Source organism: Apteryx rowi, unplaced genomic scaffold (assembly GCF_003343035.1).
Source record: "Apteryx rowi isolate R43461 unplaced genomic scaffold, aptRow1 scaffold_187, whole genome shotgun sequence".
Taxonomy (NCBI): Eukaryota; Metazoa; Chordata; class Aves; order Apterygiformes; family Apterygidae; genus Apteryx; species Apteryx rowi.
The window spans coordinates 894385-918302 of record NW_020448163.1 but is presented as its reverse complement, the minus strand read 5'-3'; positions in this window follow the sequence as shown (position 1 = coordinate 918302).

Below are 23918 nucleotides of genomic sequence, written 5' to 3'. Positions count from 1 at the left end.
TGGGGATTACCTTCCCACTCAACACCTTCACAGCACAACTGGTTCCCTAGAGGAAGTGCACAGGCCAGCTGTGAGGGATGATTATGAGAAAACATACTGTCCTTCACTGGTGCATGCTACTGAAGCCCAGAATGAAATATATATATGGTATACCTAGAACTATTACCTCATACAGCTTTCCTTAAACTCTCTTCACTTCCAGGCCACAGGTGCTATGATTTTATGAGAGGAAAACTTTTCAAAAGGTGACTGTCCTTTTTTAAGTGCTACTTCCTTGTCCAAATTTAGCACTGATTAGCTTTTTGTTGCAAGCACTGCAATGACTATATTTCTCAGATAACATACAGTAAACCCCAAACTGGCATGACAAACACAGAAGTCATAGAAAGTGTCTTGCAGGGCTGATCTTTCTTAGATGACAGCAGGAAGCTGTGTCAGTGAGGAGCTTTTTCACTGAAATGAAGTCAAACCACTGAGAATTATTTCTCTTCAAGCAAAAGGCAAAGCAGCAGGGGGAAAAAAAAAATTCCACCTGAATTTTCTTAAGAAATCCAGCACTGAGTTATAAGGACAGTATAGGAACAGACATACTCCAACTGGAGCACCAGTAGAATTGCATTTGCTAATTGAACTGTCCAGTTTAATTGACCACATTAGGGATTCTGGCATCTGAAACAGCACATGTAAAGAGGAGCCAAATCCTCAGGAGGCCTAGCTGTTTGGGAGATTTCTAGACTGCATAGAGGAAGTTGGCTGGGCTGAAGTGTAATGATTTGCCATTGATTCAGAAGGCAGCATTCCCTTTTGTTTAATGGGGTGAGATAAGGGAAGACCACTTTGGTATGTGTAAGTTTGTTGGACTAGAAGTGTGCTTTAAGCTGGGCAATGAAAACACCTTCTTGAAACACTTATGAAATTGGGCTGTTCTGATGCTGAAGATCTTCGAGATTTTTATAAGCTCTTTGTGAAGTTACTGGTAGTTTTAGCACGGAAGCAACATGAACAGATGTGAACTGATCTTTCACCAACAGAATAAAGTACACCCAATGTATCCCAGGATATATGTCAATATAATGCTTTAAATGAATATGAAGTGAGATAATGTAACAAAGGGCATGGAGAGGAGAGGAGCATTTTCAAAGTGATACCTGTACATCCGCACACGCTTTGTTCTGCTAAATTGAGTATGTTGTGAATGCAGAAGGGAAAAGCTATTAGATTAGCTTTGTCAAAGTGGGTCTCTGATCGTAATAATAATAATACTAATTTTACCTCTTAATTCTGTTGAAGTAGCTCTGCAATTTTAATAAGACTTGTCAGAAACAAAGACAGTAACCTTCACGAATGGGACCCTTCCTAAGGCAATGTTGAACAGCCTGTGGTATGGGCTGCCACACTGGTCAGGAGACTTTCTTCCTTTTTCTTAAGCTATCATGCCTGTTGGCTCTGTCTTGCAATAGGTGCAGCTTACCAATGTGGCAGACACACTGGATGGTGCCCAGAGTCCTAGTGCAATCATCACTATGTCTAGGCTGCTCAGGGAATCATGTCCACTTGTCTCACTGACAGGGCTTGAGTCATTGCCTCTCGCTGGAAGATGGACCCAACCGATGTCTCACACAGCCAATTTTAGATCTGTCCTCCACAGTCTTCTGGGTGCAAGGGTTGGGCCAGCCAAGACAAGCCCTCACTCCCTTCCTGCACCCACAGGGATAAACTGGGGTACTGTTTAGATCCCCCAGAAACTGGGGGATCTGAAGGTCACCTGTGAAGCCTTAGACAAGGCAAGCATACAAAGTCTTCATGGCTATGAGAGAACAGGGCCAAAGGGGCAGTAAAAGAAAGGTAAAACTGAAGGCACTGTCTGGAAAGCGGGTTACAGTCATGAGAGCCTTGCAAACATCAGACCATCTGGTTTTTATTTTCATTTTCTTTGACTTTTTCAGGATTTTTGAGAACACCAGTATTTTGGACTTTTGTGGCATTTTGGGAAGGGAAAGTAGGGGAATAAGAGTCTTCATTTCACTAAGAAGCCATTTTCCTCTGCAAAGGCATTTTTACTAGACCTCGTTCTAGCTTTATCCACTAGGTAGGTAGCGTAATAGAGAGAAGCTGCTCTTGGCAGAAAATGTTAAGAGGGAAAAGTGAAAACATATAACTATCTCAGCATAATTACTTTCCCAGAACATAATAGACTACAGCATATAGATTCTGTTTTCAGCTTGCTTTCTTTCAGATAAGTATACTCTGCTTTTGGAAGCTATCCAGTTTATAGGAATTGTTTTCAAAAGAGAAAGGGATTGGGGGGGGGGGACTTTTCTTGTATGAAGTTTATTTCAGGGCTTTCAGTGTTGCAGCTATATAAAAATAAATAAATAAAGCTCAAAGTGTGCACAAGTGTCAGGACTGGACAAATGCCACTGAAATATTTCTCCCCACAACTAAAGTAAAATTTTAAAAAGTGGTTTATAATTGAAGGAGCAATTCTTCCACCCCACACTCAAATGGAAAAAAAGAACTCCAAAATACAAAGTTAGTGCAGTTTCTGATTCACAGGAAGCCATCCAATCAAAAATTCATTTACTTTACCTCAAGTGAACTAGATGGCTCTCTTTATAGATTTTCATCCAGTTGAGCTAGCAATGCCAGCAGCATATCTGAATCAACTCTAAGGTCAGCCTGCCATGGCTTCAAGTTTTACAAAACAGTCCTAAGTGAAAAAGTTGAATGGAGAAAACTTTCAGGAACTTCTAAACTTGTAGAAGTAGGGATATTTTCCTAGGCAAAAAGAAAAAGGGAATGCTCCTCCATTTTATGTCCTCACAGATTAGTGCAGTTTTGAGAAGCTAGTCTGAAGCGATCAGGGAATCTTACTAGCATTGCTTTGCCTCTTGGGCAACTACAGAGCATATCCTCTAGTACCCATGAACAATTTAGGTTGCATATAGCAAATAATGTGTTATCATATGTCATTTCTGATACTGTGGCTACTCCCTGCTTGTAGGCACTTTTCTGGCTCTTGATTCTTTTGGGCCTAATGGGCGATAGCCTCGCAAACTACATAGATCATACTGACTAGACCACAGTAATAGTATCATTGATAAATTACAGCAATCTGTCCAAACCATACTCCATAACTTGTGCTTATCCCCAAAGTACTACTGACTAAACTACGTACAATGAAAGACAGCTTAATGGCATTGCTTAGCCAGCCTGAATAATGACTTCTTAGGGCCCAAATTCAATCCTAGAAGAACTCCAAGGAGGTAATGGCATTACACCAGGGTGGAATTCTTCCCGTTCAGCTAAATATATCTGATAAGTTATGAATGAAGGCAAGTTGAATTCTTGGTGATTAACAAGGAGAAGAGCATTAGAATTGCTTCATCCTTTTACCATTTGGGCTGTCTAGAAAGTGGAAATCGTTTCCAAGGGGAAGGGGAGGGAAAGATGCATCAGAACACATACCCAAATGCGGACAAGGGGAAAAAAAAAAGGGGGGGTATATATTCATTAGTGAAACTTTTCAAAAGAATTAAGATGTCAGTCCTCCATGCTTCCTTTTCGCTCACCAACACGCAATAAATATCAATGAGCAAATTTCAGGAGGCTGAGTCCTGATTTTCCAAAACTCCCTCATGTACCTTGTTCTCTCTCCTCCTGGAGACTAAGTACCAGGAAAATAGAGAATACATGCACTGACTTTCCAACAGTTTGTTCACAGAAAATAGAAAGGATCAGGCATGCAGCTGGGCACCTGCCGATTTCTGTTATTTCCTCTGGATAGCCAGCTTTGTCCAACACAACTGCTGTTTTCCCAGTGAAAAATTTTAGTTTTGTTAAGAGGACATTTCCCACAGGAGAATAACTCAAGTAGAAACATCCCTCAAACACCATTACTTTTCATTTGGAACTGCACAGAAGCTTCAGAGAAAGTATAATCTCCATTTTCTGCCAACAGAGAGAGAAAGAAAACTAAAGATTGCTTTCATAAACATTCTTCCCCCATTTATGCAGCTATACTTGGAGGATAACATACCTTATTTGCAAGTTCAGCATGGTTTGAGTAGAAGCATCCAAGGGAAAGCAAGAAGTTGGGGGGGAGAGGGAGGGAATCTTCTTGTTCCCTTATAAAACCAGGAACTCTCCCAGTGAGTAGGTAACACCTGATAAAACCAGCTGACTATAAATGTGACCACCCTCTTTCAGGTCATGTGACTTTAGGAGGACACAGCCTTTGCAGCACATTAATCAGCACTGGAACAGGTGGCAAGGTTTTTTTTCCCTGATAGTTCCCTGTCAGAATGTCTCACAAAATAGCAAATATATAAGAGCTTTCAATGGAGGTATTTCTTAAAGGAGGAATACATTGTGAAACAAGCTTCAGAGAAAATTAATACATTTTATACAAGCCACCAAATAATAGTAAGGCCTGCCTTTTGTGAAAAGAATAGAGAGGGATCCAAAAGATAAAGCAGCAGAGGAAAATGTTAAGATATGGTGCTTCATTTTCTAGATGTGCTGTTTCAAATTACCATTCCACTAGGTGCATCTAAAGTTGAAAGGAAGTTAAAAGGGAAGAGGAGACAATAAATGTCATCCATTTTGAGGAGCTGAATCCTAAACTGCAAAAGAAAAATGGAAACAACCAGAAGCTAGTACTTAAGTATGCTCACAATAGAAAGTTGATTCTTTTATGTGAAACCCATGATAAAAAACAGCAAATACATTAAGCTAGGGTTTAAAGGATTCACGCTCTGTCCATTTTAGCTAGTTTACCTACCATAAATCTGGATAAAATAACACTTGGTTTAAGCAAATGAAAAATAATGAGATCGTAACATTATCTCAGTGAAGAAGAAATTTAACAAAAATTGGAAAAGCATTTTCTCATGGTTGCTCCCTTGGTAGAAAAGGGTAACAGCTTGCTTTTCTCTAAGTATCACCTTTTTTCTAATGAAATAGAGTGAGCAATAGAGGTGACATGCTAGGGCTGAGCTAGCTAGCTTCCCACGATATGTTTCTAATGAACTCTTATTTGAACTCTTACAATTTAAGTTGGAAGGGGTAGAAAAGGGAGAAAGAGTCTAGCAAGAGACAGGGTCCTACAGCAATCATGGCTACTAATGTAGTACCATTCATCATCCCTAAATTCACCAGGAAGATCAAACACTGTTGAACTGATCTCCTTCACAGGTCTGCGATCCCAGGCCAGAGATTTCAACTATTGGTACCACCTGAGACCACAAAGTCTAACGATGCGTTTGAAGGCTGTGTATGTCTTAACTTCTCTTAGTTGCAATAACCTTTGCAGAATAACAGATTAACAGAGATAAGCTTAATAGTTACTCATCTTTATAGTCTCACCTGGCTATAAATCTATTTATTATTTAGTTACCACTTAAAGCATTTCTTTATTGTCCCAAGCTGGTTCTGCACAGGAGTAGGCATGTAATATTTATATAGACTAACCACCACAGTATTTTTCCCTTATGAAAACACGTTGGATGAACTGTATGGCATCTGTATGGCATCACAAAATGGGTAGGGTTCACCTCCTCTGCTTTTAGCTGCATTTAGAATGTGGTAAGTATAAGCTAATCATCTAGGCCTTCTTCGTAATCAGTGAAGAGAGCATTAAAAGCAGAGGTTGATTCATTCCCTCCCAGGTGAGACAGGATGAATCACCATCTGGAGGGGGTGATCTCTCATTCTGACTATAAAGAAAGTCTAAAGTTAAAGTTCAGGGAGGTAAATCCCAGCCTATCTGGATTATTTTAAATTACATCATGATTCTCTTTCACTTCACCCTCAAAACATTCACTGAAATGACCTTGCACGCTAACTTTCCCTTTACCATCAACTTCTTGGTGAGCACTGTTTTGTAACTTTCACAGTCTGTGCGAGCCCTTTGCTAGGTCATGTGCAGTCATCAATTCAACAGGAATTGTACTGGTTAAGCTTTGGGATGGCTCTGGGTGCTGGTGGTCCTTGTTGTCCAGACTCCTTTTGAGAACAGTTGCCCAGCTACAGCTTGTTAGAGCACTGTAGGATCCCATTGCAAGGACTCCAGATCCCTGCTGGATGACCTGCATGATGTGTGGTATGTGCTGCAATATACAGCCTTTGCAAGGAGGAAGCTGCTCATACCAACTTCTTCCTCCTTGCTGCAGAACTGGTAGTGTCATTCAGTGCTACCAGTTGTTGTTCTTGTATGGGACTACGTATTGCAAGTGAATTCTTGCAATTTCTGAAAGAGTTTCTGTAAAAGCTCCCATTCGTTTCCCAGTTTGGACAAGATCTGTTAAGTGTGCTTTCTTTTCAGGAGTTCTAGGGTCACCACCTTTATCTTGCCTGCAAAGCCAGCATTTTGTACCCCCAAAACATATGGCAATCATACAGCATATACATTCTATATATGTTTATCCCAAAGAAAGGCTCTATGATTTTTTGGTGGATCTCATCCAGATACCATGATTGTGTTGGGCAAATATACTCTATCTAAAGCCACAAAAGAGGCAAGGGTAGTTGTACTTTCTGCAATAATTATGACTTACTTTTTTGTACCCATTATGGAGGCACAGAAATCAAACGCGGTAACATGTCCTTCTCCTGAGATCATTTAGGAAGGTCAGTTTCCTCACAGTGCTCTTCATTAACTTTTAATAGAAGAACTCAAATGTGGTGTATAGAAATTTGTCATGTGGCCTCTCTCAAAAACCTGTTCTCATCTATTTTTCTATTGTTCAAATGTGAATAAGAGGAGATTTGGCATATTGATGAGTCTAGTTGAAAACCGGCTCTTGTGACCTGCAGTAAAATTCTTGGAACAAATGCTTTTGTTAGGTCCTCAGATGTATCTCCCAGCAACTTTATTGATGTCTCCCTGCAAATGCTGAATGCTGCATCAATTGTATGACTTTCCACATCTTCATGTAGTGCTAATGACCAGACACATTCCTCAGGCTCTGCAAATGTCTTGTTAACACCATTCATTCTTTGGACTAGACTCGTTTCATCAATAATACAGACAGATGGCTTGGTATGGTTTCAGCAGGGATCAGATTCTGTCCTATCCTTTATCTAAAGTTGCCTTGTTTGTTTTTCATAATGATCCATCTGATGTTGCCATGCACTAGGAATGTGGCTGTGAGATTTGCTGGTTCTTTTCCAGTGTCCAACTTTCTGCTTCAAGCAACAATTAATACGTTTCCAAATAACTTCTCATCTGCTTTCAGAGTGACTTCATTTCCCATGTATTTACAACCTGTTTCTTTCTGTAGGTGTCTTGGGGGGGGGGAACATTCTATTTAGTTATCTGAGCATTAAACTTCTGATAAAGAGTCTAACCATCAGAACCACAGACGTAAACATTGTATACTTATTCTGCCATTCTCTATGCTTTAAAACATATCTAGTAATAACTAGTTGATCCAGCTACCCACCTATTCTACAGCATTTCTGGTAAGGCTGCAGCATCTCCTTGGTCCTTGCAAATACTAAGTATCTGCATGAGTTAACTTTAAGTTATATGGTTGTATTGTATCTCTCTTGTCTCAGACAAGTGTTTCAGCGCTCAACTGTTAGATAGCTACTGACAGTTCCTTGTCTGAGATTCTTCCAAAGGAGTTTAGAGTGTCAAGGTGGAAATTATTTCGATGCTGATCTAAGMAATGCTTCGTACATGATGTTGTGGATGGGTTATATTGATGCTGCCCCTTCAGAATTGCAATTTGATTGCAAACCAGGGAGGCACTCAACAGCATATTTATGCCGCAAACTGACATTAGATATTGGCCTAAGGCTATTTTGAAGAGGTATGAATTACATTTTGGGGGTTTTTTTCTTTGGCAGAGTGTCTGTTAGATTTTCTTCTGCTGTCTAATGCCAGGAATGGCATGCTTATGCTTCAAACCCACAATAAAATTGCAGGTAATGTGAACTTCACAGAACTTTGCCAGCCACTGGGTGGCTGAGGGCAGAGGAAGGAACTTTCATTTGACTTAATGCCTCTTTCTCCCCAGTGCAGATTTAGAGGAAATATAAGAGCTGGATTTAAAGGAAATATAAGAGCTAGCTTACTTAATAGTTCTATCTTCTAAATAAAACCAAAGGAAGCAGAGCTGTCTGAGAATTAGATTGGCAACTAGAAAGCTGCAAGTAGCTAACAGTCCATCAACTGGACCATACAGAGTAAGGGAGGACCCCCAGGACAAATCTAGTAAGTTGATAATATCTGTGTGGTTTCCTTTYCTGTAACTTCATAAACTGTTGTAACTGTATTTTATATTTGGAATGCTGTCAGTTTTTATTTCCTTTTACGTTAATATGATTTGAGGTAAGATGAAGTCAAGATGATTGTTCATCCTTAAGACACTCCATGCTTATGGAGTGGCAATCCTTAAAACTGTGGTATCAACGCACAGTTAGAATCTACTAGATCAAATATATTTACCCAAGATACCCAAAAGCAACAAAGTCAACCTCCTCTCCCTGGAATATTAACCTTTCTGGCAATGCTAATATCCTTTTAGCTGAATAGGTGTTCACCTCTGTTCTGTTTGACTAAGCAGTTAGCAAACTGTCCATTCCTTAAGGCAAATATATTTTCCCATCTGGCAAACTGCACAGGCTTGCTTGAAAGCCTACACAGATCAGTGTAGAAAACAACTCTCCTGGTGACAGGAGCAAGCCAAGCAAGTTCCCTGATGTGTAGGACATTAGTGGGTTAAGTGCCTCCACAGCCAGGATCCCATAGCATTATATTTGCTTTACTGCTTTAAGTTTGTTGGCAGCACCCTCTGTAAAGCATCTCACCTTTAATGGATCTGGATCTTGTACCTTATGTTGTCTGTCTTGTTATTTCTTCGGGAGTTCCTGTTGCCCAAAGGATAATGTTTCAGTCCCCAGTTCACTTCCACTGACGCTCTGAGGATTTTAGTGAACCAAGAATGAGAAAAAGACCCTCTCAGTTTTGAAAGGAAGTAAAAAACACTTAACAAACCACTGTTTCTGAGCAATCTATTCAAGAGGCATATAAAGCAGTTTGCCATGCATCCTAGATAACTGTAGTAATTGGAAGTCATGCATAAAGCAGTACTTAACTCCCAATTTCCAGAGTGACTAGAAAGGATTCCTTGGTAAGACCCTTTCTGGAAAAAGCTTCTGAAAAACAGCTCAGAAAGCCATTAGCTATTTCATCTAGAGAAAAGAAGCACAATGCATGGAAGGCTTTTTGGTTTCGGCTTTTTCTTTTTCCTTTTTTTCTTCTTTCCCTGTTCCGTTTTGGATAGGGAAAGTGCTTTACAAACTGTCACATGAAGTTAAGCAGAACGTGTTAAGGGGTGACTTGCCATTTTAGAAATCTGCCTGCTCAGAACTCAGCGTTAAATAGCTTTTTGCATTTCGTTTGTTTTGTGGAGGACAGAGAGCATTTCAGTGACCGTAGGGGTCTTGTTGCTCTTCAGTGCACTTGCATCAAAATACAGAGAGACTTCTCTGTATGTTTAAACAACTCCTTGGTGGTGCATTATTCTGTTCCACTGCAACAGGAAGTTTCTGTCAGTAAGTTAAGGAGGGGTGCCTACCCAACTGACAATCTTAAAAGACTGTATTTAATAACTGTGGGGAAAAAAACAAAGCAAAAAGTGAGGGAGAATAGACTAGATCATAAAACTGAAGGATATTAATTGAGTGTACATAGTGGATAGCATACAAAAGCGATTTTTCATTCAAAACATTTGTTAAAAGCTTGAGTTAAGCACAAATGAATTTGAATGGGGTGCCAGGCACAGGGAGGGTGTGAAGATCCTTCAGGGAGTCAAAGAATGTGTCCCAAAGGGAAAAAGTTATGTAAAAATCAGTATTCTTCCAAGACTGCACAGACACCTTGTTAGGAGTTCAGGTCTTTCTTTCTAGGCAACCTGCAGTTCTCCCAGCCTCATGCCCTCTCTCACCTGGCAGATCTTGAATTCTGTATGGTGCAGAAGTATTTCTGCATAAACTGGATGCCTCCACTGTATTACACACACGGAAGCAATAACTGGATACACTGTAGAACTAGTCAGAAATACTAGTTTTTTTCACTTCCCACTGAAAATTTTAAAAGGACAAAACAAAACCACTGTTTTCGGAAATGTTCTAGATTGTGGATCAAAAGAAAAGATGTCTTTGAAAACTGAAACCATTTCCTCTTTCATTGTTTTTACCAGCCCCTTTCCCCTGCACCAACCCCTTTCAATGAAACAACACTAATTCTCAGTCCCCACAATATTTATCAACTATTATTGTCTAAGGAGTAAAGGGCCAAAGAAAACCAGAATATGGTTATTTTTCATGAACTATTTCCCTTCCCCCATCATTTTTCTATTTTCCACTAAAACAAGAAAGGTTAAAGAAAACCTTTGCACAATAGTTTTGTTGAAAAGAGAAAGAGCATGCTTCCAGCTATATTGTCAGAGGGATAGCGTTCTCTCTCAAAGGATTCAACAACTTAACTTTTTGTGGCAATAAAAAGAAGGGAAGAGAGCAAGTAAAATGGGAACTTTGTTTCACTGTAGGATTTGCTTCCTAAAGTCTAGAGAGCAATAGTTCATGCTTTCAGTGAATTACTTCCCAGTATAGAAGTAACAACAACAATAATCAGAAAACTCCTCCTACTGTAAATTTCCAATTTATGGACAGTATTTTTCAATAACCCTGGAAACTGGTAACATCACTGAGATGAAGTTGGGGAAAACCTTGGCAGCAGAAGGATCTACTCACATGCTTAGCAAACTTCTCGGATTTTGCCTCCACCCAGTTTAGACCCACATTTTCTCTTCACCAGGAACTGTTACATTTTAGAGACCAGTGAGTAGGCCATGTAGAGGAAGCCTTTTCAAGAACAGACATGTGCCCATCTTTTCAAAACTTGATGTTCTCAGTATGTCTTTTCATCTTGTGTCTCATGGTACAAGAGATACATGTCTGTAGCTTATCTGGTGGCATAGGACTGCCACCCAGTGTTGTCTCTGGTGAAAAGGGCAGTCCTGCTGCATAGGTAGGGCTGTGACTCTGTGAGGTTGTCTCTTGTTCTCTATGGCTGGCATGTATGTTTAAAGACAAGTCACTGTCCTTTAGTAGTACTGTAGCCCTGCTTTGCACGAGCACAGATGGTTAACACAAGATGTGAGACTGAGGAAAATTGTATCTGGGGTCTACTTTACAGATTCCTTACTTTCAGAAAGGAGGCAGAGAAGGGAGTTTCAAAGTGTGGTCTTTGAGTAATATTTCTGAATTGTTGGCGGTCACAGAACTGTGGTAGATGATCTGTAAAAGGTATCTACAATTGGACATCATGGTGGAAATGCCAGGAACCAAGTAATGGTTCCTGACCTCTCCATCCTCTCCGCAACAGCTCTGCGCATTGCTCCCCAGGAAATGGGCTTTCTGCTTGACCTTGAAGTGTCCAGAGACACCATCTCCATCCTCCACTTTAGTGAAGGCAGACACTTGTGGAGGTAAGACTGAGTAGCTGGGAATGAAAGACTGTGTTGTAAGCAAAAGTGGCCAGCAGCCTGGGCACATGGACTAGGATATATCTGTAGCTTCCACTCTTGTCTCTCCATATCCTGAATAGCTGGATGACTGGGGAGACAGACCTGAAAGGCTGCCTCCTTCCTCCCTCACAGTGATCAGAAAGGTGAGAGAAAGCTGTGACACTGAGGTGCTTAATCAGTTCAAGAACAACAGGCAGGTGGAGGGGAAGAATAGGAAGGAGTTAAAAATATGAAAAAGAAGGAGTTCGGGAAAGTGACAATTAGACTTTATAAAGTGGTGGGAAGAGGTCTAGGGTAAAGGAAGAAGAAATTCTGAGGAGTGTTGCTCAGAAAAATCCTTTTTTCTTCATTGGATAACACTAAACCAAACAATTCCCAGAGGGAAGCTCTCCATTTCAATACTGTGTTCCTCAGGAGGATGTGACAGGCTGTGCAGTGAGGTGAGAGAGGGAATGATGGCCCCACCTGAGAACAGCCAGGGCACAGACCTCCCCGAGGCTGCTGACTGTTCTGGGATGAAATTTTTCTGTCTCTCTGTTGCAGCTATGCCTTATTTCGCAAGTATTTAATAATAATTTAGGCAGCAAGTTGGACACTGATTCTAGTGTCTGGTACATTCATCTGGGGTGAAGGACACACAGTGGCAACTTCTTCCTCTGCCTGATTCATAACAAGGCTCTGAATGTGCTTTTCCTACATTCCTGGGTACTCATTTCTCTGCTCCCTCTGCTCGATATCCTTGGACAAGTCATTTAACCACTTTGTTCCTTTGGATAACATCTGGAAGTAAGCCTTACCTGCCAAACAGATATTCACGTTCATGAAGTATCTGGACAATGAGATGGTAAATACTACTTCTGGAATTCAAGTATATAATATGTACAAAATGTAAGCTTTCTTGTATAGTGTCTAAGCTTAGAGCTTTAAAAAGGATTTTCAACTTCATTTGTATTTCTTCACACATAACTGCAAAGACAAACATCACAAATAGAAAATGGTTGTGTCAAGTGAAATTGGACGGTCAAACTGAATACAAGGACATTTTCACAAGAAATAACAAGTACTGGGCTAGTAGCAACCAGCACACAAAATAAATAAATACAAAGAACAGTGATCCAAAACTTCCCCCAAAAAACTGGAAACAGGTCTGTACAGATATTTTATGCAAGGGTCTGGGTTAGGGTGGTTTCAAAGTTGATGTGTTGCTGGGACTAGTTCAGTAGTGTTTGTCCAACAGTTATGGAGTAGGAATCTAAGCAGTTCCCCTAAATCCAGCTGCAGAAATGGCCATTTATCTCTGTACTGTATGTGTGGCTCATAAGGGCAGTGGTAATACTCTATCCTTGGGTGATGTTTACGAACATTTTACTAGTATTTTATTTACGGTTAATGGATGTTCCACCAAACTTTTCTTATGTGCTAATGAGCATTTGCTAAATTTTTAATTCCTGTGGCTGCAAACTGATAAATTGTTTCTAATAAAACCCTTCAAAAATTGCCTTTTTATCTTTCACAAGGCTTCAAATATATTTTAACATACACTAGGGGAAAAGGACTCTGAAAAAATTCCTGTGTTTTTCCAGTACAACAGTTACTTTTCATCTTTCATAGCGATCCTTTTAGGGGAGAATTGCTACCCTTCTCCTACAGAATTACTTGTCTTCCTTTAAGAATTATTTCACTGGCTTAAACCAACGGTCCATGTAGCCCAGTGTCCATGTGAGATCCTATTTAAGGAGGACACATGAGCCTGGCTACTGCTGGTGTGTGCACAACTACATTCACTCTCATATGCAAGGTCTTCCTTTAACTCTGGGAGACACTTCAGCCTTCAGATTTGCTGCTTTGTGTTCTCCTGGCTTGCTTCTCACTGCTGCACCAGATGCTCCACTGGTGGCTGTACACCCCAGGTATGTGCAGAATGTATATTTTAAACACAGGAGGCTGAAAGAAAAGGGGGAGTGTGTACACTGTCTAAATTTTAGTCATCCAATTTAGCTGCTTGGAGCAGCTTTCTGGAAGTGGTAGCATCTCTTCACAAATGCCATAAGGAATATGTATCTGGAAATTCAGGTGTTGGGAACTGCCTTGCAATAGATGCCTATGTGATCTCAAATACCTGGTAAGTATTCTGCTGGCCTAAGAGAATTATCCTTGGGAATGGAAACTTTTACTTCATTTGCAAAATACAGAAGAAAATGTCCGTAGTGTGTTGTGAAGGGCTGACAAGGAGGAAAAAATGCCAAAGGATTATTTGCCAACTCATCCAAGTAATTTGTTATGATATTGTACTGAGACATGAGGATGGTAGAGCTCGGGGTAGGGCTGGCTCTAAATCTTCTCATGCCTTGAGCTAGTCTGAAAGAAATTTGTGAGGCATTAGAAAAAGATATAAAACCAATATGCTGCCACAAAATATCACTGTCCTTCCTGGTGAAATGTGTTTCAAAATAATTCTGTTTTAATATATTGTTGCTTGTAAATTTGATATCACTTGAAGAATCTAGGTTTTGTCCATGCCAAAATAATTTGTATTTTTCTCTTTATACTGAATTTAAATATCATTACAGAAAAATGGCAAACATTACTCACATTTGGGACCACAGCAGAAAGCCTATGCCAGAGATAGTATTAGCCTTAGCTTAGCAGCACTGGTGGAAATCTAGGACTGATGCAAATATCTATCTGAGAATGAAGTTATATCCATGATTTTCATCAGGATTGACTACACCTGTTCAACTTTCTACTCCTCCTCTCTCCATTTCCACAGACATACAGGTTCCAAACACAGCAGCTTAAGCCACCCTAAAACAAGTATATTGTAATTTCATTCATCTTTGCAGTTTACCGCTCATTCTGTCTATGGCAAAGTCCCCTTTCATGCTGTTGCACAAAATCAGGCACTTCTGAAGAGATTTGCAAAGCACCTACTGTGATTTTAAAGAGCTGATAAGACTTCAAATGCCTGCACTAGGCAGGTTGTGTGTTTAGAAGGACAGCAGAGAGCCAGGGTCCTGCATGTTGGCTTCCTAGTGCAGATGGAATCGTTGCTTTGCCTAGTTGTACTCTAACATGCTTCATTTAAAGGCATACTACTTAATTCAGGAAGGAGAAAAGTCAAATAGCACACAAAGCAATCTTTTCCTCCCAGAAAATCTTTTCCTCTGTGCTAACAGATGCTTCTCAAGAATAACTCAACCTTCAGTATTCACTAATCAGAGCTCAGGAAAAACTACTGATAGTATTGTCCCTCTACCCCCCCAATTTTATCTGAGCTTGAAAATGCTTGCAGTGTAGCAAGTCTGCTGAAGAATCAAAACTTGACAGCACGTTAGGAATAAGAATCAAGAAATGTATTTGTAATACTTTCAGCTGATAGCTCCTATAACGACCACAACTGAAAATCTCCCATCCATGTAAATGCATTTAATTATACATAGAGAACACTATCTGGCCAAGACAATCTGTTTGAAGTGTTGGACAAAAGAAACTCAAGTATGTGTGCATATACACAAACCTGTGCACACACAAGCAACAGTTTCTCTTCCCTTTTCCCTTCCCTTCCTTTTCCTTCTGAAACAAACTATTTTTAAGACTTTCCCAGCAGATTGAGGTCCTTGTGTCAAAGTGAATTTTAAAGTATTACTGCTTTAGATAGCTCTGACCTTATCAAATAGTGTTGTTTGATCCTATCCATTGTGAAATCTTTAGTATCTACCACCAAAATCAGCCTTCCTCCTTCTCTTGTGCAGCCTCCACCTCTTTCCACAGTTGTAATGTAGTTCTTTTCAAATCAGTCACTTAAATTTCCTATGTTGCTCAAGAGACAAATCTGAGCTACAGCAGATTCAATTCCACACCTAATTTCAAATCCAAATGCCCTGTAAAAGGGCTGCCCTCACAGAAAGGTAATAGAGTGTGAGAGTGCGTGTGCGTGTGTATGTGGTGGGTGGGACAGAGGCRAACAACACTGCATATGGACAGTGAAGAACTGACACAAAGATGAAATCTTTGGACTTTCCAAGGAAGCTCCAAACCAGGGCCTGGTGAAAGGACAGCTCTGGAGTGAAGTCCTAATATGGGTGTCTCCAAGGCCACTAAGTTCATTTGGGGAGCAAGGGAAGGAAGAGGATATCCCACCCTGAGAGACTGTCATGAATAGGAAAATGCAAATGTTACATGAAGCTACCTTCACCCTCTCTTTCTGTGTTCCTTCTCTTAGAGGCAGGATAGAAAAAATTAATTTCTCTCCTTCAGCAACCGCTAATTACAAACTAAGCTCTTGTGCTTGGGCCACCTGAGTTGATGGGGCTCTTGGGTAGCTGGCACATCTGCAGGAGAGAGTGCTGGGGTCATGATGATGGAACCACTGGGGACTATGACTGGGAGGGTTTGACTTTTCATGGGAAAACCAGAGCATTTTGGTGGAGTACTTCCATCAGCTTCTTGCCCCTCAAAGCATTTTCCCCCAGGAACTACAATGGGTGGTTTCTAATACTGCTGTTGTTGAACAAATATTCTACACACTGCTGAAGGAGTAAGAGCTGCTTTGGCAGCATGAGTGTTCGTACATTTGTGGAAAAACTAAGCTATGTATAGTACCTCTAGCTGCTGGTGCTTATGACTCCTACCATGCACTTGTGTGCCACCACAGAGGCCAAATGATTCAAGTACACCAAGTGCATAAACTCAGCTATAGGCAAGGATATATAGTTGCTGGTCACTGCCAGAGAGCAAAATCATGTGATTAATAATCACATGTCAAATGAAAAGTGTGTTGTTCATGGAGTAATGACACCCAGAGCAAGCACTGCTAGTCGCCCTGGCCCAATGGTCATGGCAGGAAGAGCATGTGAAAAATGACTCAAATTCTGGCAGGACCAGTAATGACTAACCTCTGGCAGACTCTTATCTTCCCTATTTTTTAGCTGTGTGGTCTGCTGATAATTCAACGACATATCTGAGCATGCGAGAAAAATGGATTCCTCTCAACCTAAACCATGTCTTCGACTAGCTACTTTAAATCTCCTCTTCTTCTCCATGTGCTATAGTTGGTTATTCTTTTGTTTCATCTGCTCCTTCCTCTGTTCCTGTTTCTTTCTGTCCTGAATCCCTTGGGAAAAGTACAATATAGTCCTGCCTAGCTCCCTATCACTTTTCTAATGTTAATGTTGCATTACCAGAAGAAGTCAACATTATCCGATCTTTCCTCTCTGCAGGGAATCAGAATTCATGTCTTTCCATAGCATATTTCAATAACATATTTTTCATTCTCGAAATGGATGTGTTTGAGATTCAACTGGTAACTGTCACAGCCTAACATGATGATTCTGATATCACTTTAAAAGCTATGAACACAAATATACAAAATTCCAGTTCCTATCATAGTAATCCTGATTTTTATCTTAATACATTCTATGATGCATTAATGGCTTAGATTGAACTTGCCAAACAACCTTTGGAATTTCTTTTAGTGAATTCTTAATAATATATTTATACTCTCTCTCTCTATATAATGTATATGCATATATATATAGGTATGTATGTATATTTAAAGTTCTATCCCAAAAGATTCATTTTATCTACAGACTGCATTCTGCATTTCAGAAATAGAGCCTGCAGAGTATGATAAACAGCAGTTAAGATTCAGGAAGAACCTTGTACATGAAAGAATAAATGTTCATATTGAAACATATGGGCAAATAGGATTTTCTTGAGTGTGCAGCAGCAACAGTTTGGATTTGTAATACTTTAATACTTGTGCCAGGAGCCAAATTTTGTGGTCTGGGCTAACTCAGTTATGGCTGTATTTTCCCTGGTTTTGAGCTGGGGAAAGGAGGCTGGGAATGGGAAAAATTAAAGAAGCGTAAGGAAGATCYAATTTAAAGAAAAAAATACTATTCTGCATGATGGGCTTGTTTTAGTTCTGGAATTGCTCTCCTGTAGGACTGGAAATTTCAAGGGATCTCCTCCCTGCAGACAAACATGACCCAAACTCTCCCCCCCGCCTCCAAAAGAAGGCTTCAAATCGCATGCACGGAAGGTAAATTAGGACAGGATTTGGCCCAAAATAAAAGCTGGGTTGTCAGCTATCACAGAGCAAGAGCAGCCAACTTCTGTAGTCCTGCTCCCTCAATATCCTTTACTATAAGGAGAGTTCAGTGGGTAAATATGATCAGAGTGTGATGATTCTGTGATCTCTCCTGAATACTGTATGGTCTGTTGAAGATGCTGCTCTGAAAGCACATAACAGACCTTAAATCCAAGGTGAACTACACCCCCTCTTCTCCCTCCCCTCTGATACACACAGACTATGAGAGGACAGTTGACAACACCATTTCACTGTAGTTAATCGTTCCTCTCTGTGGGGAAAGTTGAGCAAGTTTCTGTAGCTGTAAGTCAGAGTTGACACCTGCCATCTGGCTCCCCAGTCCTTTCTCATTCAATGGCACATGCCTTTGATTAATTGTTCCAAGGCCGTTTCTATTTTTCATTAGCCCCTGCTCTCAAACAGATGGTTTGAAACAAATCTAGTCAATAATAAATATTCAGGCAAGCAAGGGCTGTGAGAATGGCTGAAACTAGAAAAGGGAACTGTGGACTTCACTCTGATGTAGGCATTAATATTTCTGTTCCTTTGGGTTGGACAGTTTTTCTCAATCGCTTTAGGTCCCTTGTGGCTTCAGTATACCTCCCTGCCAGGAGGCCTCTACTTGTGTGTTAATCTGAATTCTGCCCTCCTTTCTGAATATGATTAGAACTAAATTCATTCCTTACTCAATACCTGCACTTGCTTCATTTTGACAGAACCCTTCTCAATCAGTCTGCTTTAAGCTCTGATTCCACTTTCCAAATAATCACATATGTAAACAGAGGTGATGGGAAGCTTTCACCTTTAAAAATATTGTTGATATTTTCACAGAGCAAACAACAGGGAAATATTTTCACAACCCTTTTCTCCTTTCCTGCTACAATTCTTGCTGTCTTCACCAGCTTTATTTATAAACTACTAGTGCTTTTGCTACAATGTTCCTTCATAAAACAAAATGCAAATCAACTGAAAACACTGGGAAAATTAGGACATAGTTAAACTGAAGGTAACGTATTTCTTGATGCAGTAGCAGATGGCTAATCAGGTGCCATCACTCCAGGAGTGAATTTTGTGCCACCAGTAATGGCACCTGTAGTTTTGTACCCAAATTTTGAGTAAGAAATGCAAAGGACTGTACCCTTATGTTTAGCTTCTGACTCTAGGCACAGATTAGGCAATTGCAGGTACAGGTTCTACTTTGAATCTGCAATTCAGGACTCAGGTAAAAAGATTCAAGTGCCAATTTGGCAGTAAGGTGTGAACACTTTGCTTATTTAAAAAGACTGTGAACATGTCTACTGCAATAGAGTGTGGTGCAAAGACACTTGAGCTTGTGCCCCACCTACTCATTCTGGCCCTGAAAGCAGAGTACTCACACAGCCATGGCTTTGCAGCTGAGCAGAAGCACATGCTTGCTAGCACATGAGAGTGGCTAACAGCAGAAGGTCCATCGAGCCCAGTAATCTGTTTTTCATCCAGTGCACTGTTGGTCAGCAGCAGGCATTTAGGTCAGAGTATGAAAAAGGACAGGTAAGGAGTGATTTTTGCGAGGCTCTGCTGAGGTGCTACACTGTTTCTGGTGTTCAATCCATTCTCTATGCATAGTGCTGCACTACCACACTGTCCTGTATTGCATGCAGATGCTTATTGTTACTTATTTCTGGTTACTGCTTATTTGTCCTTTTAATGTCTTCCAAGTTTTGCTTGTACTGTGTTTAACACAACAGGGACATGTTTGTTGTCCGGATCTGATGAAAACTGTCTTTTGTAAGAGCTCTGTATTCTATTTCTTCAGCTAGGTTTGCTGTTGCTTCTCTCTCCTCTGCTGCTAGTTCAGCTGGGATCCAGGAATACACATTGGGTTCTTTTCAGCAGAGAAGAGAGAAATTAATTTTCTGCTACAGGAAACAAAATTATTGGTGCAGAAAAGTCATTTAAATACTGTCCCCCTCTCCATTGTGCAGAAGGAGTGGTTAGCGCAAACACAAATGTATCAGTTTTGTTCTTCCCATTAAAAATTCTGTCCTTTAGATTGTAGCTGGGTGAAGCACAAGGTTTTCCAGAAGGTGAGAAATCAAAACTAGGGCAAGATCAAACCTGTGCATCAACCCCTCACCCTCACAGCCAAGGTGAACGTGAAAAACTGTCTTACCTGGACAGGTGATGTTTCATTGTATGTTCTACCATCCACTGTAGGATCCTTCCCTGCCCATAACATGCAAATGGAGAACATCTCTTCCATATCATATTCTTGAGAGCCCCATTTTCTGTGCCTCTTACAAAAGTATATTCAGAAAACTGCAATGCATGGTGATAAGAAGATACAATCATGATGGCATTGATAAGGATCTGAAGAAGCAAGGTTGTTGGTTGAGATGAGAAAGAGGAATTATTTTCAATGTGTTACAGAAAATGTTGCCTCATTATCAAAATACTCTAAGCAGCACTAAATGAGAAGCGGGGTTTAATATCTGGCTTTGAATAAGCGGTATGGTCTGTGATGTTATATAATCAATGATGTATCACAGCTGTTCTTCTTGTTCTAATATCTTTCTGTTTTTTTTTGTTGAGAACGTTACTTCTGAGGGGCTTGGGGATTTATTATTGATAGGATAGAGTGGGGGGACTGTTCTGGAGAGCTGCATTTTGGCACTGGCACTGCCAGGATGCAGGGCCCTGTGCACTCAGGGGCCCTGTGTGCAACTGTTTGCATGTAGGGTGGGTCCTATGAGCTACATGTGCAGAAGACAATTGTTACCTCTCAGGTACAGTAAGACTAGATACATCTGGCATCAAACTTAGAGCACTAGTTGTAGTACTTCTTTAAGCTGCAGGCCTAAGGCTTGGACACCAGAAGATGATGCTTTGCAATGGTAATGCCAAAGTGTAGCATTTTAGGAGTGACTGAGGGAATTTGCTTATTTAAATACTTGTACTGAGAGAATTTTAATACATTCAGTGACTGATACTTATAGATAACTAGGAATGAAAAAACAGACACTGGTTTGAGAAAAATACTCAAGGCTCCCTGAATCTAAGGGTCTTTGATGTCCAGAATCCATGCAGCCTGCAATGGGCTTTGGATCAAGCCATTTGCCTCCATGATCTTGTACCAGTTTGTCTTAGCTGGTATCTTCTCAGCAAAGCAGCTATAGAGGTGCCAGAGCTGACAAGTAGCTGCTCTGTCGGACACACACTGAAGGCAGAGAAGCAATGAGACATACAGATGTGGCTGACACTGACTTAAGGTCCCTTACATGTCTACTGGGAAGACCACTTGTGTTAAAGCTGTTTTCTGCTCCAGGTATGCAAACTCATGCTAGAAAACACCCTTGAGTTCACCAGCTCTGAGTTTCACTGCCAAACAGAGTTAGAAATCAGTGGTCACAGCACCTCCCCAATCATGAGTGGAATAACAAATACGCATTTGAAAAGTATATACATTATTATAACATATCAAATAACAAAATAAAGTATCTGTCCTTTACATAAAAATATACACAATATGCAATAACACATGGCAATGTGTTGTCAGTGTGCACTGCGTATGTAATACTGTGCATTATTTAAAATTGTATTTGTTGTTACTAGAACTCAGAGGGCATAATCCATTACGTAACTAAGATACGACTTGTGCTCTTTTGAAAACAGCAACCCCCTGCACAGTTCTTTGTGTGCGTGTACATGATCACTGCAGTGCTGGTAACTCAAAAATAAGTTGATCCCGGTCTAGCCTGAGCTTTGTTCCTTTTGCAGCTATGGGGTTACTTCATCCCTCATGATGAAGATGAGGAGGTCTCTCATCTCCTCTCCCCTAAGGCTTGGTGTTGCAAGGATAGACATGTGAATAACAATGAGACTTTCACATTGCCATGGGTGGGAAGAGAAGCAGATATGCCCTGGGCTGCTAGGCTATGAGAGTAGTGTTGGCTGCTCTCTTTGCCACATAAATTCTCTTTTCTTGAGGGGAGAAAGGCAGACCTATACTTGCCTCCTGTTGTAAGCCCAAGAGGCAAGGCAGAACTTATGTGAGGACCAGCAAATATACGTCTATGCCTCCTGGAAGAAGGAGCTATGAATGAAGTAGACATCAACAGTTAACATAAAAGCATTGAGTGCATCGGCACATTACAGCATTTACACGGTCAAGGTACCGTGAAGAAGTCTCTGTCACTCTCTCTGCTGTATGCAGGTTTAGGCTTGAAGGTCTAGATGTAGCCTCCAGCTTATCAGTTTCCTAAACTGCTAATTATTGGGAGCTGTGTGGGTGTATCATGGTAAGGACTGAGAAAGGGGATGTGAGATGTATTTTAAAGGCCTATTCTGAAAATCCAGGGAAAAAAACATATGTTTTATCCTCTTTTTGGACTGCTGGATCTCTGAAGCTCTTGTGAGGCACTGCTTAATACCTCTTCTCAAAAACAGAGGACTCCAGTTTGTGGAGTTCTCTGTTTTCAAGGAAGTGACTAAGTTGGACTGGATACCACTTCCTGATGTGCTCCTGGTTGGCAGAGCTAGGCCCAGCTCACTGCTGCTTCCTTAGCTCTGTTCTTGTTTATCTCTCAGCTCACATTCTAGTATCTGGTGGATGGTGAAGTAAAGATATTACCATACAAAACCTCAGCAGCACCAAAACTCCCTACATTCTGCATGCATATATGTACCCACCTACAGACAAGTTTGCTTTTTCAGATGGGGTCTCATCGTCACGTGTCTCACATTTTGGGAGCATGTTAGGCTTCATTGCCGCTTGGCCTCAAAATCTTTGAAAACAGCCACCCAAATGAGCGAGTGCCCACTCCTGCTTTGATCTGTTTTAACCATGGCTTCATTGTCTGTAGCCACAATGATATTTGCACTTACTTGGAGCCTTGTGGTCTCTATGACAACAATAGAGGTAATGTGTGACATGGCTGTGTCTGCTGCTGATATGCCTTCCCCAGCTAGGGGGTGACGAACTTGCCTTATAATGAGCACATTTCTTCCTTCAGCAAGGATGAAATGTCCGTGATGGGTGAGCTGTATTTGTGCATTTGAGATACATCTCATTATAACGTTCTGGGGGATGGATGAGTCACCTTAAAAAGAAACACAGGAAGTGATTCACGCTGCTTTAGAAGCAACTTCTGCTGAACTCCCCATGCGTTCTCATAAAACTGGTATCTTCCCCATCTTGTGAAAGTGTGAAAGTATGGGTGCATGCTGATACCATAGCTCCTTCATGAGACATCATAACGATAGGTGATCATTCATCCTGTTTGAAGGCTCTCCATCTTCTCCTATTGGCAGGAGGTATATGGTACTTCTAGAGAAGGCTGTAATATGAAAAACACGCTCAGTAACTTTTCTATTCCTCTGGCACCAGCAAAGTCTCAGTTGAAACCCTGTGTCAGTGTTGGGCTCTTCAAGAAAAGCACAGCTCTTTTGGAATGAGTACAGAGGAGACAAAAGAGGATGATGGGAGGTCTGGAAAAAACAACCTAATAGGCTGAAAAAAATGGAGATGATAAAGTCTAAACTCTGTAGAGAAGGTAGTCATGATAATTGTCTTCAAATATGTAAAAGACTAATGCAAAGAGGAAAAGAGTAGACTGTTCTTTGTTCACTAGAGATGGAATAGGGATTTGCAAGCAGTAATTGCAGTAAGAAAAGTTTCCCTTGAATATTAGCAGAAACATTAATTCTAGGAACACTGACACACAGGAACAGGCTATGGAGTGTAGCAGGGAGAGACACTGAAGGCTTTTAAGTTGGTATTAGACATACATCTATCAGGAGAAAAGGAACTAAAGATGCATTTGTGCAGGGAGTTCTTCATGTTTCATGTTTCTGCCTTATTTTTCTGGACCCCTTTGTCCAGTTCTTGATGCAGTCAATATGATGATATTACTCATCTCTAAGGCCTCCTCTCAGGGACTTCATGTTTTGACATGCTGGGGCTTCCCAGAGCCTCCCTGACAGCTGGCTCTCAGTAAACATGCTAGGTATTACTTGGACAAGACAGACTTGTGGGGCTTGTGAGAAGGGGAGAAGACCAGGACTGAGCAAAACAGCAGTTGCTGAAGGAATTGTTCCCACATTTTGACATACTGCTTCCTACCCTGGGATTCCACTTTGAGCCACACTTATCATGGGCTGCCCAGACCAGAAGAGCGTCCTGACTTTTGTTTCAGCAGTGGCCAGGGATGCCAGTGCTCCCTAGCAGCTGATACAAACTACACTACCTGTACTCAAGCTTCTGCCATGTTCACTTTAGTTACTGAATGCCTTCTTTGCTTCAGTCTTTA